Source organism: Mytilus californianus, unplaced genomic scaffold (genome assembly GCF_021869535.1).
Source record: "Mytilus californianus isolate M0D057914Y unplaced genomic scaffold, xbMytCali1.0.p SCAF_6, whole genome shotgun sequence".
NCBI lineage: Eukaryota > Metazoa > Mollusca > Bivalvia > Mytilida > Mytilidae > Mytilus > Mytilus californianus.
Genome location: NW_026262712.1, coordinates 91190012 through 91210418, shown reverse-complemented (window position 1 = coordinate 91210418; position 20407 = coordinate 91190012). Strand labels below are relative to the sequence as shown.

Sequence of the window (20407 nt, the reverse complement as noted above, 5' to 3'; positions counted from 1 at the left end):
AGGAATTACAGCCGTGAAATATTGGTTAGAAAATACGGAAAACGTCATTGAAAACAGATTAACAAAAGAATTTATCCTTGCATCTTTGAAACTTATATTAGAAAGAAATATTTTTTACTTTGACGGCACATACTATCATCAGAAAAAAGGAACAGCTATGAGTACTAAAATGGCGCCTTCATACGCCACTTTAGTACTTGGATACTTGGAACAATTATTATACGAAAAAATGGACCATAAATACGGAAATGACTTTGCCATTTACCTACGTCAAAACTGGAAACGATTTCTTGACGATTGTTTTATAATTTGGAATTCGGATATATCTGTCTCAGATTTTCATTCTGATTTAAATTCTTTAAACCCACATATTCGTTTCACAATTAACAGAAATGTCAACAAAATGCCGTTTTTGGATATTTTAGTACTTATAACGGAAGACAATGAAATTGTCACAGATATCTTTTCTAAAGACACCGATACACATATGTATTTAAATTTTTACTCAAATCATCCAAAACATGTAAAATTAAATATACCTTTTAATCTAGCGTCAAGAATAATTACCATTACAAGTACAGAACTATTACGCAATAAAAGATTGGAAGAATTAAAAGAATATTTAAAAAAGCAGCAATATCCGGAACACGTGATAGATTACGGAATTCAAAAGGCACTGATAAAAGGACCAATCATTACAGAATCACGGCGATCCGAAACAACCGAAGAATCATCAAACAGTTTAGACAAAATTATCCCGTTTGTCACAACATATAACCCACGAGATTATGATATATTTAGTTTCATGCGACAAATTGAAAATAATTTACACAAAAGTGAAAAAAAGGACAAAGTATTACAAAAAAAGAAGATTATCAACAGTAAAAGACAGTCAAAAAGTCTAAAACGATATTTAACATCTTCAAAATTCGACTTTAATGAAACTTTGCCTATTGTTAGAAAATGTACCGATAAACGATGTATGACATGTCCAGATTTAATAGAAGAAAGTTCAATTTATTTCAAAAATGGAAAGCATTTCACAGTCAAACAAAATATGTCTTGTAAAAGTTCAAACGTCATTTATTCTCTCATATGTTCAAATTGTGAGGAATTTTATATTGGAGAGACAAAAACAGAACTGCGGACTAGAATGACTGTACATAGACAGCAAACCAACCATGAAGATTTAACAATCATCAGGGCTAACGACCATTTCCATCGTTGTTCTAATGGACGATTTAAAATATTTCCGTTGTATATGGTCAATCGTCAAAATGATTTTCTCCGGAAGAAGAAAGAAGAATTATTCATAAACATTCTCAACCCGGGATTAAATGATAAATAATATTTTAATTTTTACGAAACATTTTAAAGACTTTATTCCAATTTTAAAATGACATTAGTAGTCTCCCTTGTATTTGTTAACGTCATACTATTGTTAACGTCAATCAATTGTTTTATAAAATTTATGTATACAAGTCACATTACCTGAAGATCTGTGAAAGCAGTGAAAGCGCTAGTAAAAGTGATGAATTGAAACCGTCATTATCTTATATTAATTTTCTTATATATATATATATGTATATATATATTTATATATATAAGTACGTCTAAGCAAGTGACAACTTTAAGACAGATCCATCCATTGGATCACCAGTGAAGGTGATACACGACTGAAAACACATATTATATTCATAATTACTCTAAATATCAGCACAACAATGTTAAATCTGCAAATTTGCGGAAGCAAATGTTTGTTCTTCACTCGCCGGGATTCGAACTCATGCTATTGGGATATCGAGACAACACCGCCTGCACTGTGTCCATCGCTCTAGACCAATCGGCCACCTAGACTGAACTAACAAATCAGCTTTCGGTGGCCTAGTGTTAACTTTCCTCGTCAGTAGAATCTAGAGTTGTAACACAGTACATGATATATTAGGCATGAAGATGGAATTGATTGCAGATTAGCTAAATATCTATCGTAAAGGATAATAATATTAATAATAAATGCCTAGAAAATCAATCTAACAATGGTAGAGTAGATATGATTCTTTACTTCCTCCCCGACCGGGGCTGGAACCTGTACTATTCACTTCGTACTTCTACGACAACACCGCCTAGCACTGCGCAGACGCCTTATCCCCTCCTCTTAACTATAGCTGATAAAAAACCATCTTTCGTTTCGGGAGGTGTTACCTTCTCGTAGGAATTAAACAGGGACATCTAACACAATACACGAAGTATTTTTAAGTGGACAGAAATGATCATCTACTCATCTCTTTAGTATAATTACGGGATGCTATTCTATTTTAGAAGCATACAATCACTGTAAATTTAAATATGTGTATGTCTGCCTATGTATATCAGTTTTTATACAATTGAACTAACATTCAAGTTCTCTGGGTTGAGTTGGTTGTGAAGTGTACAAATACGAAGATTAAGTATGGGTTTTTAACAGTCAGTGGTAAAATCGTGATATTCGAACATCAATAAAGCTTACTAGTCTTTCGACTCTTTAAAATAGATTCATTATTCATTTGATAATATAAACAAAACAATAATATACGCCCAGTATTAAAGTATAAATTTTCAACAAGGACGGATACAATTACTTATGCTTTATCCACAATGGAAACTACTCAGTACATCAGTTTCTTCCTCCACGTACAAAGTATTCAATACTTATATCTATCAAAATAATCATATCAATCGACTGTTATAAGTTTGGGCAGATTTTGAATTATATTCGTACAGGAAAATCAAATACTAGCTTAAATTTGTATAGAGGAAAATGTAAAATGAAACAGTAAACAATCTGATTTCTGTATATCAAATTTTAGTAGACTCAGCTTGCAATATAATTGATTTATTTCCAATCTATGCAAAATTAGATAAGTAAAGCCCACAAATGCTACCTACGCCCAAAATAATGCAACAGCAACTTAAAATAGAGGTACGGAGAGTTAAGCTGCAAAGTATCAGACAAAATGATACATACGCCCATTTCAAAATCAAGAAAATTCCAAAGAGGGAAGTGTATGATTATATCATTGAAATGTTGATGATTAAAGTTTCATCAGCTTTTTTCCTAAAAACTCCATGCAATATAAAAAGAAATCAGTTATAAAATGCTTCATGCAAGTGAATATATAAAATGCACAACTAATTAAGTGATATTCCATTATTTGTAAATCATTTATGCAAATATTTATTATATCTTGTCTGAATTTACGCGAAAACCTGTTAAACATCCACAACAAAGAAAAGGAAAAACGAATACCAAAGAGTACAATTTATTTATACTAATATTTGTTTCAGATAATGAACATTAAAACATTTCTATTCATGCTAATTGTAGCGTGTTTATATAAGCATGCAATTGTCTAATATGTAATTAAACACTGTTGAAATTGCGCTTTGAAATCGTTTCCGTTGACTTTCAGTATCCTACATTTATATCTACCTTCATAAAGACACTCAAAGACAAAATATATATCAAAACATTTTGAGCTTCCACTATAATAAAAGTATGACGATCATGACATGTGTTTAGGTTCAGTATGGGGTAAGCATTATCTCTTTTCATATTAGGGTTAACAAAAGAGATTAAAAATATCAAACAAAATGATACATTCGTTCGTTGCATATTAGTAAAAAAATATAATAAGGAAACCCGCCGTAATATTTCATGTGAATATCTGTGCACAAGTTTAGCATACCTGATTCTTTTCATTTAATCGATTGAATGGGTGACACATATTAAAGGCATAGAGTGTCTTATTGTTTGTTGATGATATCTGGAGGTCTCATTGTAATTGACGTGATTTGCCGAATCTATTTCCCCAATTTATAATATCAAATGTTTCTCCTTACACTAGGCCTATACATTCAACTTGTCTCTAATGTCGAGCAGTTAGTAATGATCCAAGGCTAGCAGAACATGTTGAGCATGCCTTAAACAAAAACAAGAGAAACATCAAAGTAAATAAAGTCAATGACTCTTTATTATAAGAAGTATCAGTATAAAATGTTTGTTATACACAATTAGTATATAAAATATAAAAGATTCTTTTGAAATATTAATAACCTCTACAAATATTCAGAAGTGTTTCATGTATCTGTTCTTCGGATTCTGTTGGTTTTAAATGTACATATATGAGGACTATGTATAGGATTAATAATGTGGTTAAGTAGTGGTATTCGAACATCAATGTAAAATACAAGTCTTTTGAATTTTTAAAAGGGAGATTCCTAATTCATCTGATTATATAAACAGAGTAAATACAGCTAGTACGTATTTTTAAAAGTAATGAGCATTAAATAACAATATAACAAGGAAGGATGCAAATACTTAGGAAATTTCCAGAACTGAAAAACCCAACTCAATACATTAGTTTAACCTTCGTCGTACACAGTATTGCTTTCTACATTTTGTCAAAACTAATATATCCATCGACTGTTATATAATTGGTCCGTTTTTCGTACAGTTATATAAAATATTAGATTAAATTTGTAATATGTAAAATACAAAATTAAAAATCTAACAGTCTGATATCTGTCGATTATATTTTTGTAGACTCAGCTTACAATATAATAGATTATTCCCATCCTGTGCATAAGTAGATATTTTGCGAGTAAAGCCCACCAAATGATACCATCGCAATGCAAAAACATAAAACAATGACATTTTAAAAAATAGAGGTACTGAGAGCTAAGCTACTAGACAAATTGATACCTACGCCCTTTGCAAAATCACGAAAATTAGTAGTTATATTCTTTTCTAAATGTTGATAGAGTATGAATTCTGTCATACCTTTTTTTATGATAAATAGCATTTACTATGCATTATGCCAAAAAAATAAAGCATTTATATGTGTAAAAAAAGTCTGTACTTCCATTTATAGTTGTTATAAACAATTTAAAATTAAGAAATGAATCTTCCGGATGCATAGCTCTGATTACTTGTCCGGGTTTGGCTTTACCTTTTATCTTTTTAGTTGTATCAGGTCTTCCCCGTTTGTGACAGGTTTCGAATTTTCAAATATGTTTTCTCCGATCATCACTGAAGAGACATTGATTATCAACATGTGCATCTGGTGAAAAACAATTGGTTCCGTTAAGGTAGCTAGAGTGGCTTCATGTTCGACGATAGATTTTTCTTAAACTTTTGTAAAAGACTTCTTGGTCAGTGTACTTTCAAATTTTAATATAAACACTGATGTCACGGACCTTTTTTCCCGTTAAAACACATCGAAATTAATAACAAAATTACAGTTATTTTATATGGTTTATATAAGGGGATACTTATTTGTTTTCATATTTAGCAAACATTAAACGACAGAATTGGTTAAAATTCAACGAAATAATTGCTTTTCATGGATATTTCCGAAATATCAAATTACATAATGGGGGTCACGGTCTTATTGTCTTGAAAAAGTCACACCAAAAAAAAAACATAAATTGTCCTATAGAATTAAATATTATTATCTGCCCTTGATTTTAAAAGGATTTTTCTGAAAATTTTAAATATACTTAATGACACTGATTTTTTTGTTAGTTTAATCTTGAAATTTCAAGTTTTAGATGTTTCTGTTGCATATTGAAAGATACTTGGTAAAATAGTTTTAAACCAATTTGGTTTTTGTAATATGTCCAGAAGGGATGCTCAGAAAACGACACCCGAACTACCTTAGTTTTATTTCATGATACATTCTGATCTTTCTAAGATCTTGGCGAGAATGATAAAAATTACTATTAAAAGAAGTAGATCCTGGGGTTTGTGGGTTGTTAAGTGTAGAAATAAGTGGACTCTTGATAGTATTTTAACTGTGGTAAACAAGTCATATTTGAACATTTTTCTGATTATTTGATAATATATACAACATATGAAACAACAACACTTAGAGAAGTGATGAACATAAAACTAAATATAACAATGACGGATGTCAATACGTATGTTTTACCCAGAACGAAAAAAACAACTCGGTTTATCAATTTCATCTTTCTCGTTACAATGTTTTGTTTTTTCTATTTTTTTTTGGAACTAACATTTACTATCGACTGTTATATATTGGGGTATTTAGTTATTTTTATCATATTCCGCACAATGATATATAATGATATACTATGAAAAATGTAAAGTAAAACAATGAACGGTCTGATTTATGCCAATACAAATTAAGCTGAGAGTATAATGGAATTATATCTATCTTATTCAACAACAAAAATATGTTACGAGAATATCATTCATTGGGCTGTTTTGTACTCTTTGGTCGGTTTGTTGTCTATTTGATTCATTCCCCGTTTCCAGTCAAAGAAATGACAATGTCAATGATGCGAGACAAAAAATATAAATGCTCAATGGTATTACATGGGTTGGATTCAGAAAAAAACTCTCCTTCAATTTCAATATTAGACGCAAATACGAAATTGGAAGACCCAAAAATACAATGCCAAAATCAACGATGTGAATAAAAGAAATTAACTAAAATTGGAAAATTAACTTCATCTTAGAACGATTTTATATTAAGTTTAAAGGAATTCTGTGACGATGTGTGAGATCAGTAACAAACACAAAAGTAGGACGGAAGACAAAACGAACGGACTCCCCATAAATAATACATAATCAAAAAGGTGTTTCATAATAATAAACAAAATCCATAGAATTCTTTATTTTGGTGTTATCTAATAAATTAAATATAACATTTGTAAAACTTTATTTTGCGTTTAGCCCCAAAACAGAGTATAGCTATAGGATACACCAGACGGAAAAGGCTTTGCGAACAATCAGAATATTAAGAACAAAGAAGATTTTCAGGTTGAAATGTGACTATTGTGCATTGTTATTATTGAATAAATAAACAAACAAATTAAATAGATATCAAAAATAAAAATTTAATGTATCCTTTAGTTGCAGACAGATAAAACTTTTACTTTTGCATGACCATATTTGATGTCCATTTAATTTTTTTTTAAATCAGAAGGAATATATACATGTTATATAGAATATTACAGGACAAATGATTAAGACTTTAATGAACAAAAGGTAACTTTGAGACGGTATTTCCTGATGCAGGGTCACTAATCTTTGTACTGGAAAGTAACTTTCGACTGGAATTATTTGAATCTTCTATAAGCAATACATCATTGGTTTTAATTTCTAATTATAAGTTAATGAAACCATACTTTAAGTTAACTGAAAGTGAGCCACAGTATAAGACGTCGTACATTATGTTTTTAATTGGCGCTACATATTCGAACTCTTTTTTTGACAGCTATAGATAAGAAAAAACCCAGTGTTTTATTAGCATACCAATGCGATATAACCATGAATTATTATAGTTTCACTCGACGATCTAACAAAAGATCAAAGTGTTAATATTTGTAAACTTTTGCAAAGTTTGACAAAGTTGGATTTGGCTTTTACTTTTAGGTCCAATTTAGTGATAAACTGCTCACATATTGAAAAAGTCACACATCCTTGCCAATAGAATATTTGGATTGAAGCGTTTCTGATAAAGGTTAATCCAGAGGAGCACAACTGTTACACAGTATATATTATTTTCATGATAATTCTTACAAATAAGCAGGAACAAATAGCAAGTATCATTTTTGTTAAAACGGACTCAAAAAGCCATTATTAAGTAGATAGTCACTACATAGGATGGATCATTCTTACATTGAAAGGACATTTTATTGTCACAAGAACTATCATATTAATAAATGTATCAATTTGAAACATATCACTAGATTTGAACTACTGTTAAAAAATGCAATGTTGAAATATATTGAAAACCATTGATATTTTAAAGTACGCTTTACACGTATCACTTCAATAATTTGTTGTAGAACGACTGTAGTAGCAAAGATCATGGAGGCTAACGATAGAAGTAAGTGCACATATTTCGTCTACAAAAGACTCATCAGTACGTAACGATCGATTCAAAAAGATTAATTGGAAATTGCAAAATGCAAAAAGTTAAAGTAGTTAATGATGTTAATAACTATTAAAAAAAATAAACACATTGCATATGTTTTCATCACGTGATATTATTGATGACCGAATAGTAATCACATAGTTTATCCTGCTTATTTTGAACTTGTACTGAAATTTATCATTAATTGAATTGAATCAATTACAGCGACCGTTAAAAAGGACACATTTTGGACTTTTTTGACATGGTTGTGTAACAGTGACATCACACAATAATTGTTCTACCCTGAAATGACACATCTATATTATGCTATGCACTCATGATTGGAATAATTTTCAAAGGATTAATGATTTTTACCATAACTGCTATCTAAAGAAACATATGAGATCTGCTTTGTTTCATAAAAAAGAATGGCCAACGTAGATACAAGTATCTTGTCTTGGGGAAGGATAAATCCTACTTTGTAAAACATCACTCTAATTCAAACAAAAAATTCTCTGAAACTGACATTATCAAGATGCTTGATTTCTTAGTTGACAACATATTTGTTACGTTTGGGGGACGTGTTTTTCAACAAACAATCGGCATTCCCATGGGAACTAACTGTGCCCCTCTCCTTGCCGACTTGTTTCTTTATTCATATGAGACTGATTTCATACAGGAACTTATTAGGAAGGAAGAAAGAAAAGAAATTAGCAGTATCCTTAAACTTTACCTTCCGCTATATAGATGATTTCTATCACTAAATAATTCAAAATTTGGTGACTATGTTGAACGAATCTATCCCATCGAACTTGAGATAAAGGATACAACAGATACAGTTCAGGGTGCCTCACATCTTGACTTACATCTAGAAATTGACAATAAGGGTCGGTTGAAAACAAAGCTTTACGACAAAAGAGAGGAGTTCAGCTTCCCAATTGTGAACTTTCCATTTCTATGTAGCAACATTCCAGCAGCGCCTGCATACGGAGTACATATCTCCCAGTTGATACGATATTCCAGGGCTTGTATTTCCTACCATGATTTTCTTGATAGAGGGTTTCTGCTCATAAGGAAGCTATTAAACCAAGAGTTCCAAGTGGTGAAGTTGAAAACATCCCTTCGTAAATGTTACGAACGCCATCACGAGATGGTTGACCGTTATGGATTATCCGTTTCACAGATGATAGCGGATATGTTCCTCAGGTCGTAACAACAATCCCGTACCCTTTTCCCGAATATGACCTACCGAATAAGGCGTATTACCGGGTTTTTACTAACATGAGCAACACGACGGGTGCCACATGTGGAGCAGGATCTGCTTATCCTTCCGGAGCACCTGAGATCATCCCAAGTTTTTGGTGGGGTTCGTGCTCCTGAGTCTTTAGTTTTTAGCACACCGGGGCCCGAAGGGCCCCATGTGAGCTTATGCCATCACTTTGCGTCCGTCGTCGTCCGTCGTCTGTCGTCGTAAACTATTTCAAAAATCTTCTCCTCTGAAACTACTGGGCCAAATACCTTCAAACTTTAATCAAATGTTCCTTATGGTATATAGTTTATAAATTGTATCCGAAGTTTTGATCCATCGACAAACATGGCCGCCATGGCTAAAAAGAGAACATAGGGGTCAAATGCAGTTTTTGGCTTTTATCTCAAAAACTAAAGCTTTTAGAGCAAATCTACAAAAGGGTAAAATTGTTTAATTGGTCAAGATCTATCAGCTCTGAAATTTTCAGACGAATCGAACAACCCATTGTTGGGTTGCTGCCACCGAATTGGTAGTTTTAACAAAATTTTGCAGTTTTTTGTTATTATTTTGAATATTATTATAGCTATATATAAACTGTAAGCAGCAATAATGTTCAGCAAAGTAAGATCTACAAAAAAGTTTATATGACCAAAATTGTCAATTGACCCCTTAAGGAGTCATTGCCCTTTAAAGACAATTTCACAAAATTTGTTCATCAAGTTTTCTAACATTTAAAAATCTTCTCTGAAATACAGGTGAGCGATTCAGGCTCTTGAGAGCCTCTGTGTTTTGTGTACTATTGTTTGTCTGTTTGTCTGTTTCGTTTTTAGCTCTGGCGTTGTCAGTTTATTTTCGACTAATGAGTTTGAATGTCCCTTTGGTATCATTCGCCTCTCAGTTTCAACAGAATGTAGACATAAAATATTCTTGACTTAGGTACAGGTCTTATCAGAATACTTTGCCGAGAAAAAGGGCAAAATCCGATTTGAATCATATTTCATCGTCCTTACAAATGCATTACCTGTATGCATATAAGGTACGATAATTTATGTAAAAAAAATGTGACAATCGCCGAATTTCGATTAATTCTCTTATATAGCACATATCATGTATCATCATATTTATTCAAGGCGCTTACCAAGAATTCAAAGTTGACCTTATACAGTCAACAATACTTGATACGGATGTTTTAGACAACTTGATTTCTAAATGCGTTCTAACTCTTGACGACAGAGAGGAGATTGATAGCCTTTCAGACCAATCAAATCGTAACCAGAAACTGTTAGAAATACTGATGCATCGATCATACAACACCTTAACTGTATTTGTTGAAGCGATGAAAAATTCTGATCAAAAGTGTCACACTTCTCTTGTTAGTTTAAACATATTTTATTGTTCAAAATGACAAATGGATCAGACACAAGTTTTACAATTTAGTAACGTCTTCTCCAAAACAACAAAAAATATACACATTAATTAATGAACACATCAAATATTTCATACTAACAAATAATTTAAGAATAAAGACATGAAAACAAAAGGAAACTTTTTGAAGCGAATCAATGGATTTTAATCGAGTGCATCTTTTTACAGTATAAATAAAACACGAACACACCGAATTGTTTGTGTGGAATTACCTATGCGCAAATCCTTTTTTGTGTAGACATAACTTTAATAAGTGTCTGTGTGTTTCTCATAATAATGCGCGGGATCTTAATATATTATGCAAATTTAAGGAAAGGATATCAACTACACAATGGTAAGTATAGATTTGAAACTTAATCTTATATTCTTTCGTTAAAATCCATTGAATCGTTATTGATAACATAACATAACAGTAGTTATTCATCAAGATCATTCGATTATTGCCATTACATGTATATAAAAATATCTTTAATCACATGTGTTGTAAACAGAATTAAGGTTGTCAAAGCTGAGAAAAACGCTTGGTATTTTTTATTTACTTTTGAACAGATAAACAAATATTATCATTTTCTTCAGTACTTAAAGCATCATCACCAAATAATAATAAATCGATAGTAATATTGACATTAAAGACATTAATTTCGTTTAGCATCAGATTTCTCTGAGTTGAAAAATTAATACAATATAGTAGATAGTGTTCAACATTTTCATTGATAAAACCACATGAACAATTGGCATTTTGTATCAAATTTGCTAGTAACAAGACAGCATGCAGTGCGCTACATCTGTTACGCAGCCTTGTGTGTAAAACTGAATATAAACGATCTCCTAAAGAACCATATCTCAGAGATTTATTATTCCTATAATATAGTTTATGCAAATTTAATTTAAAAAAGGAAAATGTAGGAATATGTCTTATACTTAAGTCTAAAGTATTCCACAATAGATGACGGAAAATAAGACTGTTGATAAGCTGATAAACGCTTTACCAATATTTTGACTGTTACGCAAATTATAATTACTAATATCTGATACAAAATTCGGAACCAAATCGTGTAAATAATCTGGCGCTTGATTAGTAATAATCTTATAAAACATAGATATTTTTTTAACCTCCCGTCTGACGCTTAATTTTTCCCATCCTGTCTCTAAATAGATACTGGTCCGGCTAGCGTAACTTGTTAATCCCGTAACTATTCGAGCAGCCTTATTTTCCAACCGATCAGAATTTACTTGTCCACAGTTACCCCATACTTCTGATGAATACTCCAAAATTGGCCGAATAAAAGTCATATAAATTTTTTCCAAATATTCCCTCTTAAATTGTTGAAAGGATGGAGGCCAAAGTCTCAGACAAAAACTTGACTTTACAGAATGTACAACTCACAAATGAAACAACAGGTAATTATTTGTTTTAAAATGAATTAAAAAAAGCTTTTTTTTGTCATGTCGAAGACTTTCATAGCTTACTAGATTGTATGGATGGTACTCATTGTGGTGTTACTGAGCTAATAGAAGCTTTTGATTGTGCAAAATACGACCACTCCAACGTTTATACGTGTCTTAAGCTTTGTTTCTAATAACCAAATCATACACGGCCTTCAGCAGATTTGTATCAACTTTTTTACATGTTGTTGTTTAATGTTCTATAAATTTATTATTATTTCCATAACAGCTGTTTTGATTTGAGCGCCAATGATGAGGCCCCTCATGGGGATGTCCAAAAAATCACATAATCACAAATATTTTGCCAATATAATCACATAATCATTAATTGTTTTTTAAACAAGATAATCAAATAATCAAAAATACATTCCTAGATTATCAAATAATCAAATAATCATTAAATTTTTGGTCTGGTAATCAAATAATCACTATAAAAATGGCAAAGTAATCACATAATCAAAAAACCCCATGAAGAGGCTCATGAGAGGCGGACGTAAATACATTGAAGGATTCTTATTATATTGAACAAGTGTTGTAATAAACCATGAAAGATTTTCACCTTTACATATAAAGGTATTTCTTCTCATTCAGGTCAAAACAGTATGTTTGTAAGATTGAATGTATTTTTCCTGATATCCAATATGCGTGCATATGTTTGACCTATTGTCGTGTATTTGTTTAGATCGTTTGAAAAAACACTTTCTTTGGTCAAATTTGAACCTTTAACTGATGTTTAATTACGGGATTAAAGCTGCAACTTATGTTTCACGAATTGTAAAGACGGGAAAAGATTTTTATTTTTATGAAACAACAATTTATAATCACTTTAAGCTCAATGTTCAGTGTAGTTACCAAAACCCCCGAAATTAATAGTATAGAGAATATCATTTTGTTTTAAATCAACACTCTTATATGACGGAATGGCGACCATATTTTTTTTTATATTTTGCAAGATAAATATGCTAAATTATTGTCGTAATCGACATATTGACATCTGTGTTATATTGTAAAAAGCAAGCACATAATGTGCTTTCGTAAACATTTACTTTAATTACGCTGATATTGTAGTCTTATTTATTTCAGGTATTCCAGATGCTGTTAAATTAATCAGATGGTATAAAACTATAGTTCATGAAATTAACACCGACAAAACTGTTGACAAGCTTTTTGCAAGAGATGTTATAGATCGTGAGGTTAATGAAAAACTTTCATCAGAAAATATTACCTCTCAAGAGAAAAATAGAAGACTTTTAGGATGAGTGGGAGTGGTAAATATATATACTTTTTTTTATCATCATTATTATAATAAATACAATGTCAGTTGAGAGGGAAAAATGTTTTTGAAGATTTTGAAAGATGTAAGTTTGGATTGACTTTGTTTGATTTGATCACAACTTGCCAACCAATTGAGATTTAAATAATATGTCAATTAAACTGCAACCAACCTGCACACACTTTTTTAATAGGTCAACATGTAGTGTTAAACGATTGACAGGTGTCTTACTGTTTTATTCTAAATTATTGGATCGCTTAGACAAATACAAATAGTTAATACACACTAGTATAGCAATTTTGATCTGTAAAGGTCATTTTGATCTGAACAGCTCTTAAAAGACTAAACCAACCAAAAATTCCGATAAATCGCTTGCAGTCAGTTAAGATCTATTCAGTCTATGTTCATATTCGTTAGTTATTGTTATTTACCTGTTTACAAGAAAGAGGGACGAAAGATACCAGAGGGATGATTTCAACTTCACCATTTGGAACTCTTGGTTTAATAGCTTCCTTGTGAGCAGCAATCCTCTATCAAGGAAATCATGATAGGAAATACAAGCCCTGGAATATCGTATCAATTGGGAGATATATACTCCGTATGCAGGCGCTGCTGGAATGTTGCTACATAGAAATGGAAAGTTCACAATTTGGAAGCTGAATCATTTCTTTTGTCGTAAAGTTTTCAACCGACCCACATTGTCAATTTCTAGATGAAAGTCAAGATATGAGGCAGACTTAACTGTATTTGTAGTATCCTTTATCTCTAGTTCGATGGGATAGATTCGTTCAACATAGTCACCAAATTTTGTATTATTTAGTGAGAAAACATCATCTATATAGCGGAACGTAAAGTTAAAGGATATTGCTAACTTCTTATTTTTTTTCCTAAGTAGTTCCTGTATGAAGTCAGCCTCATAATAATAAAAAAAAACAAGTCGGAAGAAGAGGGGCACAATTGGTTCCCATTGGAATTCCGACAGTCTGTTGAAAAACACGTCCTTCAAACGTAACACATATATTGTCAATCAAGAAATCAAGCATCTTGATAATGTCAGTTTCAGAGAATTTTTTGTTTGAATCAGAGTGATTCTTTAAAAAGTAGGATTTATCCTTCCCCAAGACAAGATACTTGTATCTACGTTCGCCATTCTTTTTAATGAAACAAAGTTATACCAGCTCTTTCAATTTGTCTTTTAGTTTGGAATGGGGAATACCTGTGTAAAGTATAGAAAAGTCAAATGTTTTAATACTATTGCAAGATGAGAGAGTCAACATCATACTGAATTGTCTGGAAAGCTACTTAACAGTACTAAATTGACTACAAGCGAATTATATGAACAGTACTGAATTTACTGCATTGGATTAGTCTAAAATTGACTGAAAGACTGAACCTGTCTGGATAATTTATTGCTTAGACTTGTCGTATGTTGGTAAGATCAATATGACCGTTTAAGACTAAAATTAATTTACTACTGTACATATGTATATAGAACAGAAACTACATGTAATGATGATCTGCCATAAATACTTAATTTCTTAGATGATAAAGTGTTAATATATGATTAAAGACAGTCAATGCTGATATGGGGCAAAATTAATTGTTTCAAAACACAAACTCTTTAAGGAAGTAGTGTCTAAATGTTCGACGTTATTTTTTCTTATATTTCTGAAAAAGACTTCTGGGTCAACATGGTCAATGTACTTTCAAATTTCAATATAAAAACTTGGAGTCACATACGTTGTTTATTTGTCAACACGATTTTATAACATAATCTTCGTATATTACCATCCTATATTAGTACCGTTGTGCAAATCTTTAGACTTATATGGATCTGTCGTAGAGTTGTCACTTGTTTAGACGTACCTATCAAATAATTATTTTTGTGACAGCATCTTACGATTCTTTACGACGGATAATTTAGCTAATCTGCAATCAATTCCATCTTCATGCCTTATATATCATGTACTGTGTTGCAACTCTAGATTCTACTGACGAGGAAAGGTAACACTAAGCCACGGAAAGCTGAATTTTTAGTTCAGTCTGAGTTCAGTCTGGGTGGCCGATTGGTCTAGAGCGCTGGACACAGTGAAGGCGGTGTTGTCACGATATCCCAATAGCATGAGTTTGAATCCTGGCGAGGAAAGAACAAAAATTTGTTTCCGCAAATTTGCAGATTTTACATTGTTATGCTAATATTTAGAGTAATTATGTATAAATATATATATACGTCTAAACATGTGACAACTTTATGACAGACATTCTCCATCGGATAACACGTGGTTAAACAGGACCAACACCATAATATACATATAATTCGTCTCAAATTTAGCCCAATATTGTTAGGTATGTATGAATAAAGAAGAAAGACGATAACATGAAGCTTATGTGTATCTATGATCGCACTGTCAACACTAGTAAAAATATGATTCGGTAAGTCGAGTTGACCGCAAAACGACATTCAGTGGGAAATATAGTGACTTAGAACAATAGAAAATTCACTCTTCTTATGATGAAAAAGTCGAGAAAATAAATAGTAAAACAATGCCGGTGACGATAGTGATCAAATAAAATTGAGAATGGAAATGGGGAATGTGTCAAAAAGACAACAACCCGACCATAGAACAGACAACAGCAGAAGTCACCAAAAGCTATTTATAAACAACAATTGTAAATATTAAAGAACTCATTTGTTAAACTGTATTGTTAGAAATAAACATGCAAATACACGATGGTTTATGTTGAATATTTATCGAGATAATTGCATTAGCAGCATATTCACAGAAAGAGCAGAATAATTAAGCAAATTTGAGGCCCCAGTAGCTAAAAAACAGAGAAAAATCCCTAACCCCTGGGTCATAAAACATATAATTTACCTGCAAAGGCTATGATTGTATTATCATAAAGGTCTTTTGTATAGACGTTTGTCTTGGACGTTTTGAATTAAACATATTTTAGTGGTCAGTTCGATAAAACTTTTAATGAATTTATATATCAAACTGGTAACTTCATACATTAAAAGTGGCACAGTTTTAGTCGTAAAAGGAGTTTCTATGGGAAATTTACAGCCTATAAAAAGAAGACAATTAATACTTGCATGATGTCCTTTTTTTTAATACGTAGCAAAAACCAGGTTTAACCCACCATTTTCTTCAAAAAATGTCTGTTCTAAGTCCTGAATATGGCGGTTGTTCTTCACGTGTTCTTACTTTGATTGATAGCGGTTGATTTTGTCAGAATTTAAGACTTCCCCTTTTCTAAATTTGCCTTGGATTTCAGTATCTTTGTTATACTTTTTTTTATTCTATTACTTTTTTGAAAACGAATTAAGCTGAGAGAATATGGTTGCCCGTGCAATATTCAAATGATGCTAATTTTAATAGTAATATAATTTCTGGAATAAAATATTAGGAAATCTTTTTGTCGTGTGAAGTGTAATTAGTATGTATAGGAGAGGCGAAATATACCAAAGGGATATTCAAATTCATAAGTCGAAAACAAACTGACAATGTCATGGCAAAAAACGAAAATAGACGAAAAAACAAGCAACAATACACAAATAAGAATACAAAAAGACTGAGCTACACGAATCCATAGAAATAACGGGAGGGTAAGCAAAACTTGTTCCACTTGTGGAACCCGTCGTTTTGATCATGTAAGGTCACATTTGCGGAAAGGGGACGGAATTGTGGTTACAACAATTGGAACATATCCGTCCTTATCTATGATACATATACTCCATAACGGGCAACCAAACTCACATTGTCGTCCGTACAATTTTCAAAGAGATGATTTCAAAAATCCCTCTTGGAACTTTTAATTCAATGCATGGCTCCATTGTAAGCAGCAGCAGTCTATTAAGGAAATCATGATATGAAATGCAGGCTCTGGAAAATCGTATCAACTGGGAAATATATACTAAATTTGTAGTCGCTACTGGAATAATGCTACATAGAAATAAAAAAAATATTTTGAAAGCTGAAATCATCTCTTTTGTCGTAAAGTTTTGTTCTCAGCCGACCTTCATTGTCAATTACTAGACGTCAGTCAAGATATTAGGCAGACTTGTTCTTGTTGAAATTCGGCATTTATTCTTAAATATATAATTTCATATTTGACGGGTCAGTATTTCAGCCTAATCTAACTCTAGTTCGAATTTTAGGAGAATGCTACATATCAGTCATAGTGAACTGAGATTTTCCTGGCTTTGTGAGCATATTATGAATTGTTACTGTCAAATCTGGCTATATATTTATGCGAAATGAGAATAGTAAATTATATCAGTGTCTCAGCCAATATGAATCTTACAATTGATTTAAAACTGCATTATATCACCTGCTTATCTATGACATCAATGAAATATAAAAATACTTTTGGTCTTGTACATCTTCTTCGGTTAGCTAGTTTCGTAAGATTATTTTATTTCATAGACAGATGAGTCTATCAGATTTCAAAAAATACACAAGACTACTCTAAGGACAAGTTATTATATTAAATTCAAGAATGTGTGATAAATGTTGGTTTGTGTTTGAAATTAGGGTGTAGGGGTGCAAAAATGATGATCTTTAAGCAATGGATATGAAAATGTGTGATTTCATTTCTCCCATAGAATCAAAGACATCGTGCAGATTTCCAAGAGAATATCGCATAGGAAAAGTCAAATAGTTAAGTCGTCTGAGATCAACACAAAATAACCAAGAGTTATCCCGTTTACGATTGAAATAAACATGTATTTGCCATATAGAACTAGAATGCTCAATTATTTTGTACCTCATAATATGGAACGCCACAGCTGTCTTATGTGGGACTCTGATATTCCTTTATGTTGTTTTATTATTACTTGATAATATTTTGTCTTTACTTAATATGGTTTTGACATTACGTAATGATGTTTTGATATAAATCAATATGGAATAGTCATTACTTAATGATATTTCGATATTTCACGATATGGTTTCGTATTGATTTGATATAGTTTTGTCATTACTCAATATGGTTTTGTCATTCCTCGATGTGGTTTCACCATTATTTAATGTGGTTGTGTCATTAGTCAATGTGGTTTTAACATTACTTGATGTGAATGTGACTTAACGTTATGTAGTTGTTTCATTACATGATGTGGTTTTGTTATTTCGTAATGATGATTTGCCTATTCCTTATATGGTTTTAACATTACGTAATGATGTTTCAAAATTTGACGATTTTACACTACATGATGTGTTTGTTTCATTATTTGATGTGGTCCTGTCATTCTTTGATGTGGTTATCCCATTACTTGATGAGGTAAAATCACGTGACCAATTCGGAAAAACCTGTTCTTTTTTTAGATAGATTTCCATGTTGTATGTGCCTTGGATGAGTGTGGCCATCCATCGAATTAGAGTTCAAATTAAAGTTCGGGTTACTGTTTGAGTTATACTTTGAGTTAGTCTTCGATTTCGAATTCAAGTCATTATTAGAATTAAAGTTTTAGTTAGCATTCAATTTTAGTTTCGAGTTGGACTTTGAGTTTGAGTCACATTTAAAGGTAGAGTTCTAGTTACAACATTAAATTTGAGTCACTTTTTGAGTTTGAGTAAGATTCGAATTTAAGTCTCATTCAGATTAATTTAGATTTTGAGTTAAAATTCGAGCTATCTTATATGAGTTCGTAATTAAATTTTCTATCGCGGAACAAGGACTTTTGCTCGGGCTTCCAAAAAGAGGGCTCCGGGGTATGCGTACAAAAGATAAACATTGTTACAGTATACAAAACGCAACATAAAAGTTGAAATAAAGTTAGATGTGGTGTGATTGACAATGAGACAACTATCCACCAGAGTTTAAATGCAGTAAATGTTAGAAATCATATATAGGCAACCGTACAGCCTTCAACACACCGTATAGTCAGATACAAAAGGTCACCATGCACCATGTGAAAAAATTCAAACGACAAAACAAACGGTCTTATTTATATTTAAATTATCTACAAAAAAAATGACACACATTTATACAACAACTTCATGCTCCTGACTTGGGGCAGGTACATAAAAAAAGGTGCACGTGGCGGAGTTTAACATGTATGTGAGCGCTAAATCCTAACCTTACATCGGACTGTTACAGTTGTGTAACATCACAAAACGAGAAAAAATGTAAACTAGACAAAGTGATGCCCCCGCACTCAACTCATTTAACCGCTTATACCCCCAAAAAGACAAAAAAAAAGTTCAGTTATCTCCCAAAATAGCAAAAGATAATAATGGCTTGTCAGCCAGCAGAGTGAATACTTCCTAGCATTCTAAATTCAAACTATAGAGGAGTTATCTGTAAACGCTCTTCTTATGCAAGTAAATTTCCCCAAAAATTACAAAAAAAAGTTCAACTATCTCCCAAAAGAGCAAATATTAATAAACATTAAACCCTTACCACATGCATACCTTCAATATATGTACAAACAGACAGTAAAGAGAAAACTTCCTAGGATTAAAACTGTAGGAGGAGTTATGCGGAATAACTATATATCCATTATGGGACGGACATACGGACGGACGGACAAGGGTAAAACAATATGCCCCTCAACTTTTAGTTGCGGTGGCATACAAAACAGTTTCATTTGGCTGACTCAATAGATCGGTATGACTGGGTAATATAAATCCGTCGGGGTGATCTCGGATGCTCCAGAAAGGCACCCGTCGTGTTATTCGAGAAAAAAGTACAAACCCAGTGATTTGGTTTTATTTGGTAGTTCACATTCAAGGAAAAGATGACGGTATTATGGTTACGACCACTGGACCATGTCCGTCATCACATGTGAAACAGATATTCCAAAAAGTTTATTTTTCAATTAGTGCGAGGTAGATCAGGGAATTCAATTGATTACAAATAAAAGATTGATATTCATATAAGTTCAAATGATCATTTACGCTAAAAAAAATCGGAGAATTCTTATTTTATAGTATTTATGCTTTGTCGCTAAGTCCGAGCCCCCTCCCCCCGTTTCCCTGAAAATTTAGTGTGAGTTGATTTGAAGTGTTTCATTTGTAAACAATAAAGTTCAAGTCTTTTGATTTGTGTCGAGCCTGCGACATCAATGTAGCGGCAGTGAGACACAAC

General features: G+C 32.0%; 1 protein-coding gene across 1 annotated transcript in view; it reads left to right on the top strand.

Moving 5' to 3' along the window:
• The window catches only part of LOC127706347 (uncharacterized), a 349955-nt gene extending 329760 nt beyond the window's left edge, over positions 1–20195 (top strand). The window contains exon 3 of the transcript XR_007984433.1: positions 20184–20195. The gene's annotated coding sequence lies outside the window, so the exon portion shown is untranslated. The remainder of the gene's footprint in view (positions 1–20183) is intronic.
• The last annotated feature ends 212 nt before the right edge of the window (positions 20196–20407 follow it).